The sequence below is a fragment of the Cyprinus carpio genome, chromosome B22 (assembly GCF_018340385.1).
Source record: "Cyprinus carpio isolate SPL01 chromosome B22, ASM1834038v1, whole genome shotgun sequence".
Classification (NCBI taxonomy): Eukaryota; Metazoa; Chordata; class Actinopteri; order Cypriniformes; family Cyprinidae; genus Cyprinus; species Cyprinus carpio.
Genome location: NC_056618.1, coordinates 26,111,812 through 26,123,273, shown reverse-complemented (window position 1 = coordinate 26,123,273; position 11,462 = coordinate 26,111,812).

Sequence of the window (11,462 nt, the reverse complement as noted above, 5' to 3'; positions counted from 1 at the left end):
GTGCCTGGCAGGGCCACTGTCCCAAATAACTGTGATGCTCTATTGCATGGCTCACTGTTGCGTGATAACACAGCGCCGGGACGACAGACGCCCCCGCCCCCTCCCTGCCCACTGGAACACAGATTATATTTTTCATTTATATAATTTAATTTGTAGTGTACATTTATGAGGCATTATGGAAACACTTTAAAATCTCATTAGACGGGACAGCTGCACTTCGATACTGCATGCTGCTTTAGCCATTTCTATTATTGCTGCTGGGGATAGTGCTACCCCCTCTGTTTTGAGATGAGCCCCATTTTTTGGAGCTTAAATGGAGCTAATTGTAAGCTAAGTCAAGAGTGTGCATCTTTGCGGGCGGCATGATACATAGTAAAAACTGTAATGCTGCAGGCAGAAATAAGGCAGTAAAAAATGATTTAACTGAAGTGTTTGTGTATGTACAGTGAGCAAGTTGACGAGATGAGAAAATCTATTACTAAATTCATCAGTAGCATATGAATAAACATGGTTTCTGTGAATATTTAGCACAAATATTGTGAATCAAGCACTCATCAATTCACGGGCGGCTTCATAATCTAATATTAACACATTTGCTAAAGGCAATCCCAAATGGAGCAGGAAACAGTAAAATGAAAAATAAATATTTCGTATTTCTCTCATTTCTCATGAAATGTGTTTTTTTTAACATATTTCTAATAATCTAAACCGCACTGTAAAACCTGAAACTGTGTAATTACATTAATAAATTATTTTGCCTGATCTGACTGTTCAGTGTATCCATGTTGATTCTTTCACATTACATAATGTCAGGGTTTTACCATATTTTTACCATTTTACCATATTTTGACCACATTTAGATGATTTGAATACACTTTTAGGTTAGCTGACACTACATTTTTACAGTCAGACAGACACAGCACCTAAAATTAAAAGAGTTTGTTTTGTTATGAAAGTAGTGTCCAAAATATCTGATTTTTTTATGTTTGTTGTTTTAAATATATGTAATAATAATGTATTGTTTTATATATGTATTATATTTTAAAATTATACATATTTTTAATAGATATTTGTAAAGAAATACATGCATTTTGACATGTTTGTATTGCCAATCATAAAAAAATACATTTGAAATATTAATAAATGTATTAATAATACATAACATGATAAAAAAATGTATTGACTTTTCCTATTGACAACAGATCAAACTGATCGTAAAAACATCTAGGATTAAAACAGAATAATCAGACTGAGTCTGTGAGTCACAACACTTATTGTTCTAAAAAATAACAGTGCACTGTCACTTTAAATAATCATAAAACCTGCTCAAGAGGAAGTGACATCTTCAGAGGAGCCATGTTTAAAACTTGGTAAGTTCTGATTTAATGTTCATAATACATTGGTTTATCATGCTTGATAGGTTTTACCAATGTTTTGCACTATTTACAGAAAAGCCATATTGTTGCTAACGCTAAAGCTAGAAAGATAAGCCTAAATTATGAAGTAAAGCAAAAATTTTATTTTGAAATGTCAGAATCACCTGCATATAAGTGCTACATTGTTTTTATTCAATCTATTATGTTGTTTGTGATGAGATGGAAGAAATATGGTGGATATGTGTTTAGAGGTTGCATTTTTGTAAAAAAAAATAGTGTGTATTCTACATTAGAACAGTAGGCTATTATATAAAAGGTACATTTTCTTTATGCATAATATTTCAAACAACTACATGATGGCCCTCCTTCCAGTGAATGACTTTAGTGTTTACCTAATCATTAAATGAAAACATGATGCTTCTACATACAGTTTAGGTTTTAAGAAATGTATGTTGTGTTTTTTGTTTAATTTGTTGGTTTTTTTTGTGAGAACAAACCCTCAGAGAGTGCCGTCGGTGTGTTAGGAAAGACACACACGTCAGACGGAGGTGAGCACACTGGTGTTCTCTGTTCACACCTGATATTTTTGGAGCGCTCTTGTTCCAAATCGTGAGGGGAAAAAGAAGGAGGGAAAAAAAGCTCTGCGCTCAGATTCGCCTGCCATCTGAAGCCAGTGAGAGAGAGGAATTTGGCGGAGAGTATTTTTAAACCCCAGAGAAACCTCAAAGGCTGTACTTAGAGGGGGTCAGGCGAGGCAAGATGGAGGCGTGCCATACAAAAACCTCCCAGGCAGATGGGCCTTTCAGAGCCGGTCTGCTACTGAAGTCACTGTCAGGCCTATACCTGTGAACCTATACTTCTCTTTTTCTACAATGTTCTTGTTAATGCATCATTATTTCTGAACAAACAGGCCCAAGTCTCATTTTTGCCTTTCTGAATAGTGGCAAATTTAGTCAAGGTCACATACTGAACAAAACGGGTTTGATTTGATCAAAGGGCGACACACATGTAATAAGGGTTACATATTCCTTCTCAAGCGCAGACATGAGGAAGAGAGAGAGAGAGGAGTGATATGACTGCTGTTCTAGAGCAGCTACAATTTTTTAACAGCTATTTCTATGCATTCAGTCAGCATACATTTAAATTGACTCTGTTTACTTTGATAACACACATTTCTGGTCTCGCTGATGACGATAAACATTCATTATTCATAATTGAATGTCATTGTAAATATAACTGGATATTTATCGACATGTCCTGATTAAACTATGATTCAGTTCTGAAACTTTCGATTTGATTTTGATTCATTTGTTACATTCTGTATTTTATATATTCAGTTTTTTGTATCTCCCAAGTTCCAATAGAAAAAAAAAATTTCAGTCCTGGATGAATTAGTGTTATCTGTCGCCACCTACTGATTCAAAAACAACATTGATGAATTCGGTGAGTTTGTTTAATGAAGGACATATCACAATTATTCAAATAGTAACTGCTTTATGAGTTCATGGATCTTTTTGAATGAATCCTTAAAAAACAGCTCAAAATTTGTAAGTAAATCCATCTACCGCAGTCACGCTGTAGATACTGAGATATTGAGTACAGCGAGTGAGGACGACTCAATAGAAAGATATTTTCTTGCCTTTATTTCACAGTAAAAGCCTTTTGTTTTATCACCTATTAGGCTATTTAGTCAGAATCGGTTATTTGAACCAAAAAGAGAACCAACCAAAGCATAATACTTATTTTGTAGCCTAGTTCATTACTATGTAGATCTTCGAGCTATAGGAACTGACCCAGATTTCACAGAAATGCATTCATATGCACCGCATGCCTACACATTTGAAAGAGCACGTAATCTACATGCTTAACGAGCAGTGATCTGTAACAAGAGCACGTGAACTGTATCGTCCAGCTGACATTCTTCGCCATATGTTTTTTTTAGACATGGTAGATAGGTTTTGTAGCTAAATAAGCACAAATTCGTAACGTCAGTTTTCATGAGGGAAATTAAAATCGATTAGCATTCGCAATGACTCCCATATACCACAAGCAGATTAAATCTGGACAAGCGGTGGTTGTGTAAATATTGCATAAACATTTTCTCGCCGTACATGCAGTACAGTATGAATGAGAATGAACTAATGGCTGGGATTTATGCTGGCCGCTGATGGCTCACAGTAAGAGTTTTGTTCCATTTACCTACTTGCGTTGGAGTATTTTGAATAAAAAGCCAATAATGTGTGTGCTGGGAAACATCCAAGAAATTACATGAAATGACTCTTGCGATCAGCGCCTGCAATTCAACCAAATGAAGTACATTTTTAACATAATGAAAAAGGCCGTTGTATTAAGTCAGTAGAGAGGTTTATAGATTGGGAAATTGATGCTGATTTCGAAAAGCATGGTGAGATGATTGTATGCAGGTTGGCATACAAGCAAACTGTGATTGTGATCATAATTACAGTCATTAATATTACTGCAATTTACCAATGCAAGATCGCTTGCGTGTAAGTTGCGACCCCTCAACCAAATTGAGGATATGATGGCTAGGCTGTTATAAATAGAGTTTGATTGTGTTTTTTTTGTTTAGTATTTTGTTAATATTAAGGAAATATATATTATTGGAAACCGAGCGGCAACCTCCCGCTCTCTCTCGTGAAGCCAACAAGGAAGTGACTAAAATTGCAAGTCATCGACTGGCCGTTTGAGGCTGGCTGCAAAAGGGAGTCAGTCCCATAGACTTCCCATGTTAAAATGGCCAACTTTACAGCAGAAAAAAAACATGTTTACAGCCTGGTTCAAAAAATGATTTTGGTCTATATAGCTAATTTTGTCGCGCGGTGATGCGCTGCCAAGATGGCGCCGGCCCGCTCTGCACACTTTGAGCTTCAAAACCGCTCTTCAGGAGTCTATGGGTGACGTCATGGACACTACATCCATGTTTTTATACAGTCTATGGTCGAAACGCTATGGGAACACCTTAGCGTTTTGACGCAGTGTCTCGTTCCCTAGGGGTACCATGGTTCCCTTTCAGTCGGTCACTCTCCACGTCATGTCGGTGACCGACGAATTGGGATCTCGCTTCAAGAGACCAATCTACTTCAGTCGTGAACTAAACGAACCAATGCATATTGGCAAGCAAATATTGCATCCAGCTGCAGCTGATCACAGCTTGAGCATAAAAAGGCAGCAGGTGCAATGCATACCAGCTTTTCGCTTTGGAGCCGAGCAACAGCTTTGCTCCATCCAAGTCTCTTCAGTGAGCTACAAGTTGAACATGCAGTTGGAAGCTTTTGGTGTTGGCGGCACACAGCTTCAGCGGTGATCGTTCCTGTGTCGAGTGGGTTGTGCACTTCAGGCTGCACTACCCCCTGTTGTGCTGCAAGCTGCTTTTCCCCTGTGCGCCTCAACACTAAAAGAGCATTTCCCTGAAAGTGCAATTTCTCTAAAAGAGCTTCACGGGTGCATCTTTGTAAAGACGACGGACCGTCTTTTTAAAGATGTCATTTCACCTATGCATTTCTGGATGTGGTTGTTACCTGGCACTGGGTGATGGTCACGATCGCTGCCTCAAGTGTCTGGGCATTAAACACACTGAGGTGACGTTCGCGGATGAGTCATGTTCCCATTGCGGAAAGATGACCATCTCGGAGCTGTGGGCCAGGCTCCGTTTCCTCCAGGGGTTGGGGTTGCTGTGTTTATGCCACGATCTAGTGCTTGTCCTGGTGGCTGCCAGGCGAGGGCTACTTCCAGCAGTAGCACGGGTGGTTTGAGGATTACAGCGGTGGCAAACCCCTCAGGGAACCAACCCTCGGGGGCCCACCACTCCTCTAGCGCCTCCGATCCAATTGAGTGGCTAAAGGAATGTGCTGGGCCCTTTTCAAAGAGCATACCAGCGGTATTCTTTGGTGCTCCTCCTGATGACCGAATGTTGATCGCTGCATCGGAGGGAGAGCTCTCTGAGGAAGATTCTGCTGCGAATTCGGAACTCCCTCTAAGGCTGCATGACAGACGGAGCAACTCACACTCTGCAGCAGCGGCTTGTTCACAAACAGCTTCAGCTAATGGCAGGGCAAAACAGCCCATTTCGGAATTATGTTTTACCCTACTAGAATTGATGCTGGAAAGTTCTCATATTCATAAGTCCAACAAGTTATTTGCATGTGTCTCCACGATGTCATTGCTCGTGGCCAGCGCACTCTTAAGCAGTTAGGAGCAGCAGGCTGTGTAATATGTGTGAAATCTTTTATTTTTGTTGAGTGGTGCTCTTCTCGTCGAGGAGACCCAGGGAGATGCCCGATCAGGGTCGTGCTTTCCTTTTTGCAGCAAGGGCTGGAGCAAAGGCTGTCTCCCTCCACCTTTAAAGTCCATGTTGCTGTGATCGCTGCTAATCATGACCCCATGGAAGGGAAGTCAGTAGGTAAGCATGACCTGGTTATCAGGTTCCTTAGAGGGGCCAGAAGGTTCAATCCTCCCCGGTCCCCCTCCATACCTTCTTGGGACCTGTCTCTAGTGTTTAAAACACTACAGCAGGTAATTCTGAGGCCCCGGCACGGATATGTGCCCAAGGATCAGGTGGTGAACCTGCAAGCGCTTCCCCTGGAGGAGGCAGACCCAGCCCAAGCTTTGTTCTATCCTGTGCGAGCCCTGAGATCCTACGTAGACCGGACACAAAGGTTTAGGACATCAGACCAGCTCTTTGTCTGTTACAGAGGCCAGCAGAAGAGGAAGGCCGCAGAGTGACCGACTGAAAGGGAATGTCTTGGTTATGTTTGTAACCCTTGTTCCCTGAAGGAGGGAACGGAGATGTCACTTCCCATCGCAACGGCTGCTGTACCACCAATAAGCGGCCGGGTCACCGGCTCGGCTCCTCAGCAAAAAGCTGGTATGCATTGCATCTGCTGCCTTTTTATACTCACGCTGTGATCAGCTGCAGCTGGATGCAATAATTGCATGCCAGTATGCATTGGCTTGTTTAGTTTACATTCAAAGTAGATTGGTCTCTCGAAGTGAGATCCCAATTCGTCGGTCACCGACGTGATGCTCCATTCCCTCCTTCAGGGAATAAGGGTTACATACGTAACTGAGACGTTACATGCGTAACCTGGAGACGTTCCCATTCAGGAACTTGAGCTACTTCAAAATGCTAATGCATTCCCATAGCGTTTCAACACAGCATCTCGTTCCCTCTGGGAACCATGGTTTGTTATAATGCATTCCCATAGTTCAAGGCTTCTAAATACATTTTTGGCCCTTTTTGTCCTATAATTCTAGTCCTATAACAAATACAATTCTGCCTTTTTTCAGGAGTGTGCTTTAAAAAGTCAGAATTGTGAACTCAGAGTTACGATTCTTGCAATTCCAAGTTTCGAAATTTCGAAAATCTCGAAATTCTGACTTTTTGTTCCCAAAATTCTGAGTTCATATTTCTTTCAAGTCTGACTTTTTTCTCAGAATTCTGAGTTTACATCTTGCAACTCTGTTGTTGTTTTTTTGTTATAGGTAATTGCAACTTGCAATTCTTGCAATTGCGAGTTTGTCTTCTGAGAACTGTGAGTTTATATTTCACAAATCAGACATATCTTCTCAGAATTCTGACTTTTTGCTCTTTCTCTCGGAACTGCTCAGAAAAAAAGTCTGAATTGTGAGCTAAAATCTCAGAATTGCAAGAAAAGAAGTCTAAATTGTGAGATAAAAATTCACAATTACCTTTTTCTGTAATTATTATTATTATTATTATTATTATTATTATTATCATTATCCCATGGCAGAAAAAGCTTCCATAGGCTATCATCTGACCAATGTCCTGCAATTATTTATGAATGAAAATGCGTGCAGTTTCAGTCAAAGTATGTGTTAAGCTGTAGTGGTTAGGACTGTGCATTTAAAAAGATTAATTAAATAGTCTTTGAAAAGCAAATGAATTACAATTCAAAGAAAAACAGGTTGAGGGTTTGATTAATGGACTCAGGTGACACACAAAATACTGGGCGCAGATGATTAGCGACTGGTCAATAGTGTTGGCAAGTCTCTGCAGTGCTACCTAATACTCCCAGCACTGGTCAATGTCAACACAGCTGTTTAACACCCTCCGCGCACAAACCCATAATAAATCTCAGCTTTGTGTGAGGTCATGGGGCTACCTTTTCCCCGTTTCCTCTCATTCACCTGGAATTATGGGTGAATTCCTTTATAAAACAGTAAATTAGTGGTCCAGGGATGAATGCAGTGACAAGTAATTATAGCTATATAACATTAAAATTAGGCAATTATGCATGATTACAAACATGATGATGCGATCGTTACACAGCATTCAGATTAACGTCAAAGTCACTGTCAGGCTTGTCAGAGCCTTCAGCTCCGTTTACCACATCTGGCAGTCAAAGCCACATTTAAGTTCATCTTTTGGACAAATAATTATTCACAGGCATTGACAAATCCAAAGCAACGTTTAAACAAGTGTCTGTGGTGATAGCCATGAAGTGCCTCCTGGCTCATTCTGATGGAGTGTATTAATATGTATGAGATTCAAGTAGCTTTCAAAAACTTAACCAGCTATATCAACTATTTCTGTGTTAAATTTTTTGATGGAGCTTCTAACAATGGAGAGCTGTGAGTTGCCTTTAATATGTTCTGGCTGTGCTTGATCAGTAAACGAGAAAATGCCAACATAATAGTGATGTCTTTTTCATATTAAGCAGAAAATTTTCCTAGTCATACTCATTTAAAAATTTTAGATGATCTCAGTGAATAGTTTAGATCATTTTTTTTTTTTTTTTTTGGCTCACTCTCAATGTTGTTCTAAACTTAAATTATTTCATTTTGTGTAAACACAAAAAAGAGTTATTGTGTGGAATGTCCTGGCTGCTCTTTTCCATACAATAAAATTAGTGCTGTCAAATGATTAATCACGATTAATCACATCCAAAATAAAAGTATTTGTTTACATGATATATGCGTGTATGCTGTGTATATTTATTATGTATATATAATTACAAACACATGCATGTATACATTTAAGAACAATATGTTATGTTTATATATTAAATATATTTATATATAATCTAAAATATAAGAATATAAATATATAAATGTATATACATGTGAATATTTTCAAAATATTTACTGTATGTGTATGTATTTATATATACATAATAAATATACAAAGTACACATACATATAGTATGTAAACAAAAACTTTTATTTTGGATGCGATTAATCGCGATTAATCATTTGACAGCACTAAATAAAATCAATCGGGGCTGGCCAAAATTGACGGCAAACGTTACTGCAACGTTACTGGAAGTTTTCAGCTTTTCAGACAAACCATCATATGAATCTAGAGGATTTGCGATAGCATGAATATCATGTTTTTTTTCATACTTCTGTGGTCTTTCCATTCACCATTCACTTTCTTTGTGTAGTTGTGTAGGTAAAAGGAAGTTTTTTTAAATAACTCCTTTTGTATTCTTTTGTGTTTCACTGAAGAAATTTGGGTTTGGAAAGACATGAGGGTGAGCAAATGAAGAATTTTAATTTTGGGGTGTACTGTCCCTTTAAGACCACAGTGACTAACCATTCATAATTCTGCAGGGATGAGTATTAGCAAGTTTATACTCATTTATTTTCAGCCTTCTCTCAGGAGTAAACACAAGACGCAGCAGGCCCTAATGCTGAAAAAGAATATCAAACTAATTCAAATAAACAGCATGTCGTCCAGCAGAGGTCAAGCAGGTTTAGGTCAACTCTACTGCTAATGCTCTAGATGCAACGTGTGTGTCTGAGGTTCAGTAATTCAATTCATGTGTTCTGATGTGTACATACTTGCATTTCTAATCAGATTTTGTGGAAATTATGCCCAGAGATGGCAGCCAAAAGAAAACCGCTTATACTATTACAGTATCACACCAAGAAAACAAATATTTTTTATTTTAGTTGGTTGTTTTTTGGTTATTTGCAATGTTGACACAGCGGGCATTAATGTTAGGTTGTGATTCTGTATCAAAAGGTGGGTGGATTTTTAGAAACAGTTTAAAATGGTAAAATTGTAGCTTCTATTAAATAGCTAAAAATACTGGTGGGTTGGTTTTTAGAAACTGTTTATAATGTTGAAATTGTAGATTCTATTATATAGTGATATTTCTTTATTATATAACAATATATGTACTTCAAAGAACCATATATATACACTGCCATTCAAAAGTTTGGGATCAGTAAGATTTTTCATGTTTTGCTTAATGGTTTGTATTTTTTTTTTTAATGAGTTTCTTGTGCTCATCAAGGCTGTATTTATTTGATCAAACATACAGAATATTTTTTAATACTGTGAGATATTTAAATTTCTAATATTGTTTTTTTTTTAATATACAGTACTTTAAAATAAAATTTATTTCTGTGATCAAAGGTGTATTTTCAGCATCATTACTCCAGTCTTCAGTGTCACATGATCCTTCAGAAATCATTCTAATATGCTGATTTATTATCAGTGCTGGAAATAGTTGTGCTGCTTTCATGTTTGTTTGTTTTTTTTTTGTTGTTTTTTGTTTTTTGGAATAAATAAAAAGTTAAAAAGAACAGCATTTATTTAAAATTAAAATATTTTCTAACAATATAAGTCTTCACCATCACTTTTTATCCATTTAACAGATCCTTTCTGAATACAAGTATTTATTATTTTCAAAAAAAGAAAGTTTTACTGACCCCAAACTTTTGTACAGTATAGTGCATATTATAACACAAGATTTCAATTTTGAATAAATGCTGTTTTATTTATATATATATATATATATATATATATATATATATATATATATATATATATATATATATATATATATATATTATATATATATATATATATTTATATATTCATAAAAGGATCCTGAAAAAAGTATCGCAGGTTCCAAAAAACAAGCAGCACAATTGTTTCCAACAATGATAATAAATCAGCATATTAGAATGATTTTGAAGGATCATGTGACACTGAAGACTGGAGTAATGATGCTAAAAATTGAGCTTTCCATCACAGGAATTAATTATATTTTAAAGTATATTAAAATAGAAACTTTTATTCTAAATTGAGGAAAAATGTATTTTAATTTAGTTTTTTTGTGTTTTTTTGTTTAATTATATTTAGCATTGTTGAGTTTTTTTATTTACATTTTTTTCTGTTTTTTTTATTTTATATTTTATTATTTTATGTTATTTTATATTATATTATATTATATTATATTATAAATATATTTTTTTTATTATATATTATTTTATTATTTTGTATTATATTATTAAATACAAAATTGCTCTGTTTGCTGTGGAGTCAAGACATTTGCAAATAAGTTTAAAAGATGAATATGAGACAAAATATAACATTTTATTATTAGCTGCCTGTTTCAACACATATTTTTTTTAATTATTAAAAAGGACAGCACTTTTAGAGTTCATCCCACTATCTGATATGAGCATAAGTATTGGAACAGTTGAATTTAAGGTAGATTTAAAAGATTAAAAGCTATTATTTTGTTGCAGATCCCTTGGATGTAATCAGAGCAGTGAGTCCACAACTCATAGACATCACCAAACTCTTGGTCTTATGCTTTGAAATGCTTTTCCCCAGCCTTTAATGCAGCCAATTCCAACTGTTGCTTGTTTTGGGGAGTTTCTGTCTTTAGTCTCCTCTTCAGCTGGTGAAATTAATGTTCAGTGGGATTTAAATCTGGAGATTGATTTGGGCAATCTAAGACTTTACATTTCTTTGCCCGGATAAAGCCCTTGACTGAACTGACAGGGTGTTTTGGGTCATTGTCCTGATGCAATATGAAGCGCTTCACAATGAATCTGGTGGCATTTTCTTGAATATTGGTAACTAAGATGGTTTTGTACCCTTCCAAATTCATTCTGCTACTGCCATCATACACTAAGTCATCATTAAAATGAAGAGGTCCTGTTCTAGAGACAGCCCTGCATGCCCATGCCATGACACCACCTCCACCAAGCTTTACAGATGAGGTTGTATGCTTGGGATCATCTGCAGTTCCCTTTTTTCTCCACACTTTTGCTTTCTTCTTTGCTTTCTTTGTCTCATCTGTC